The 3,836-nt window shown below is 35.9% G+C and overlaps 1 pseudogene; it reads right to left on the bottom strand.

Moving 5' to 3' along the window:
* Positions 1-2,720: 2,720 nt before the first annotated feature.
* On the bottom strand, positions 2,721-3,538 carry LOC131490992 (glutathione S-transferase A4-like; annotated as a pseudogene).
* Between the last annotated feature and the right edge of the window lie 298 nt (positions 3,539-3,836).

Here is a 3,836-nt window from a genome sequence, read left to right as displayed (position 1 = left end):
TTAAAAGTTGCATAATAACACTAATTGTCCGTTTGTACTCTTACATCTTTAGCTTTTGATTTCAAAGAAATCTAACACCCCTCTGTGATTCCTTTTGTAGCTAATTTTAACAGAATAATTAATATGTAACTATATCAGAGCTCAGCAGCATCTACAGGTTACACTTTGTGTACACTGTAATTACAAATTATGCTAAACATGAAAAACTTATGTACTTAATTATACAAATGTCATTTAATCACTTTTTTTCTAAAACTAGACAAAATCTGTTTGTACAAAAAAATCAGAAATAAAACTATCAATAGATAGACTTGCAACAAGAGGAATTTCCAATTGTGATTGCTTAATAGTTTTTAAAAAGTAGTATAATGTAGTCTTTCATAGTAATTGTTTTCTGTATGCTCTCACATTCTGAATGTCAACAGAAGTCTTTAAGTATATTTACACTAATATCATTGCATTACTAATATTGGTTACCTAGTTATCGTGTTGGTAAACTATGCTGCACTTTTTTAAGATAGGGAGCACATTTTTCTCATAATTGGATACCTCCAACCCCCCAGTACCTTGCTAAGTGCTGACAAAAATTAAGTACTGAGTAAGAGTATCCTATGAATGGGGAATTAACAAAACAAGAGAAGGTAGTTAATCATGTCTTGAAAGCCTAGAAACTCTTCCAGGCAGAGAAATAGACCAAGGCCTTTTGAGATAGAGAAAATTGTTTGCAAAGGCAAGTAGATTATATTCATTTATTCAACAGATATTTATTGAGCCTATTATGCATGCCAGAGTGTTGGGATATAATCTAAGGCAAAAACATATATGGTCCCAGCTTCCACAGAGCTTACAGTTTATGAAAAAATGGGTTCAGCTAATAAATCACTCAAAAATGTGTTTTTATAAGCTGAAATAAGTGTATAAAGCAATATAAGTGTATATAATAAACAGAATTAATGCCTTCTCCTGAGTTAGTTGAGCATGTTTTATAATCCTATTTTGTCTCTATGGAATTATTTATAACATAGAAAAAGAATTAGTAGTTGTTCCTAGGGTTTAAACCCTTGCACAGAGTCTTACACTATATGTTATGTTACATTAATGCTGTCTACTCAGGTATATTATATCACTTAATGTGTAGAGCAAGATGCTTACAGCTAAATATATCAACTGTTCCTTCCAATCCCATGTGCTATTTAGGTCATACATTTTACTTTTAACGTATGCTTTAAGCATACAATATATCACTGTTTTTTGCTTTAGACAAAGCTATCTATTACAGCTATTTAAAGTAAGGGAAAAAAACTAAATTCTATACTTTTATTCATTTATTCCACGTCAAGCTTCATCCTTTTTAGTTTATATACCTTTCTGTCTGGTTTCATATTCTTTCTACCGAAGAATTTTCCTTAATATCTCTTGTGGTGCAACTCTACTAGAAATAAATTGTGAGTGTGTGAGTAAATGAAAGCAGATATTTTTTCCTTCACTTTGACAGATATTTTGGGAAGTATAGGATTTTATGTGGGCAGTATTTATTTATTTTTTAGCACTTTAAATATGGCAATTCATTGTATCTAGCTTGCATGGCTTGAAATGAGAAGTGTGCTGTAACTCTTTGGTCTTTTTGTTTAATGTGTCTTTTTTCTCTGGCTGCCTTCAAGTTTTCTTCATTTTCATTTATTTTCAGGAGTTTGAATATAACAGGCCTTGATATGTGGTGTGTGTGTGTGTGTGTATGACTAATTTTGGAAAATTTGCTGCCATTATTCAAATATTTCTCCTCTTCATTTTCTTTTCACCTCCTAGGATTCCAAGAATAATGCATTTATTAAACCAGTTAATATTGTCCAATAGCCCTTGGATCCTCTGTTCTAGTTTTATACCTTTTTTTTTTTTTTACCTATCTTCAAAGCCATTGATTTTTTTTTGTCTTTTCCTCTTTTTTGTGGGGGCAGGGTATGTTGACCATAGGAATCATTTTTAATCTTTAATCATGTTTTTTATTTGCTTCTAGCATTTTCATTTGTTTCTTTCTTATAGATTCCATTTCTCTGCTAAAATTACCCATCGGATCCTGCACACTGTCCACTTTTTTATTAGTCACTTTATCATATTACAGTTGAAACTTCAATAAGGGGGACTTACAGGTACCAACCCCCTGTGTGGCCAAAAGTCCACATATAACTTTTGACTCCTCCCAGTAGCCAACCGTGGAAGGTGGGGTTGTTTGTAAATTCTTTATTTAGGCTACTATTGACTACAATCGGTGCTACCATGGATGTTTTACAGCTGAGAGGAGTTATTCACTAGATATTCTGTTGTTATTAAACACTAAAAATTAAGAAGAGACTGGAGGGCATTTAGGATGGGATAAGGAGAGGACACAGAAACTCAAGGGAGAACATGAGGTCTTACTCAGCTTTGTCATCAGGAAATGAGGAACTACATCAGATCTAAGTTAAATGCCAGCCTCTCCAAAAAAGTTCTCAGAAAAACCTCAAAACATTTATTCACTGGACAAAAACATGTCAATGTTTCTAGCAAAGATCTTGACATGAAACACCCAACTTAGGGACAATTATACATAGCACCATGACAGAGCTGGGATCATGACAGCCTGGCATCAGTTCAAATGCTACGGTGGACACAGAAATCTCTAGGGACTAGCTCTCACTCACAGATGAATGTGATGTTTTACAGCATAAAGATGTAGATTTTTCTTAATAGATGTCATCCAGAGGAGCTTTCTTCATGCTGCCAGATTCAAGGAATTTCTTAACTGTAGCAATATTACTTAGTTCCACTGCAGAACTCTGGGAGGTTCAGACAGGATATTGGGGAGTTCCTCTTCCAGAGCCAGAATGGTTTAGAGTAGAATTACACCCACAAGGCTTAGCTAATTACCAAGAAACCTTTTGGTCATTATCCTTTAAAACCTTTTCAAACAGGGGCGCCTGGGTGGCTCAATCGGTTAAGCGGCGGACTTCGGCTCAGGTCATGATCTCACGGTCCGTGAGTTCAAGCCCCGCATCGGGCTCTGTGCTGACAGCTCAGAGCCTGGAGCCTGTTTCAGATTCTGTGTCTCCCTCTCTCTGACCCTCCCCTGTTCATGCTCTGTCTCTCCCTGTCTCAAAAATAAATAAAACGTTAAAAAAAATTAAAAAAAAAACCACCTTTTCAAACATGGGCAAGTACCTAATTATAGACTTCTGGGCCATGTTATCATGTCTTCTTGTTGATCATATGGTTTTAGGAAAGGATGCACAGCAATCAGTTCCATGAGATCTAGCATCCCCTCCATAGTCATGTCAATCAGGTTCTCTCCTTGAGGTCCTTGCCAAAGAGATGATGGTCTCCACAATGTAGTTGGAGAATGCTTCTGGTCTGCACCAACTTCATTCCATCAGTTTCAACCATCGGCACTTGTTGGAACAGTAGGTGGTTACCATCCTGGAGTTTCTGCCACTGTTCTAGTTTCTAAGAATTCTTCATCAAACTCGACTCCAGCGGCTGCTAAAACCCATCTTGCTGATTCCATCAGCAAATGCTTGGGTTTGGGCAAGCTTGGGCTTCGCTGCCATGAGAGACTATTTGGAACACCCAGAGACACCCAAAGCTCTCCACAAGTGATCTGCAGGCCAATAGCCTATTGTTGACTGGGAGTCTTATCAGTAACATTAACCACTGATTAACACATATTTTCTATGTTATAAGCATTTTATACTGTACTTTTACAATACAGTAAGCTGGACAAAAGAAAATGTTTTAAGAAAATCATGAGGAGAAAATATATTTATAGTACTGTGCTGTGAATTTTTTTTAATCTATGTTCTGTG

This window comes from Neofelis nebulosa, chromosome 2 (assembly GCF_028018385.1).
Source record: "Neofelis nebulosa isolate mNeoNeb1 chromosome 2, mNeoNeb1.pri, whole genome shotgun sequence".
Taxonomy (NCBI): Eukaryota; Metazoa; Chordata; class Mammalia; order Carnivora; family Felidae; genus Neofelis; species Neofelis nebulosa.
Note: the sequence above shows the minus strand (reverse complement) of the source record. Positions and strands in the feature narration are given on the sequence as shown.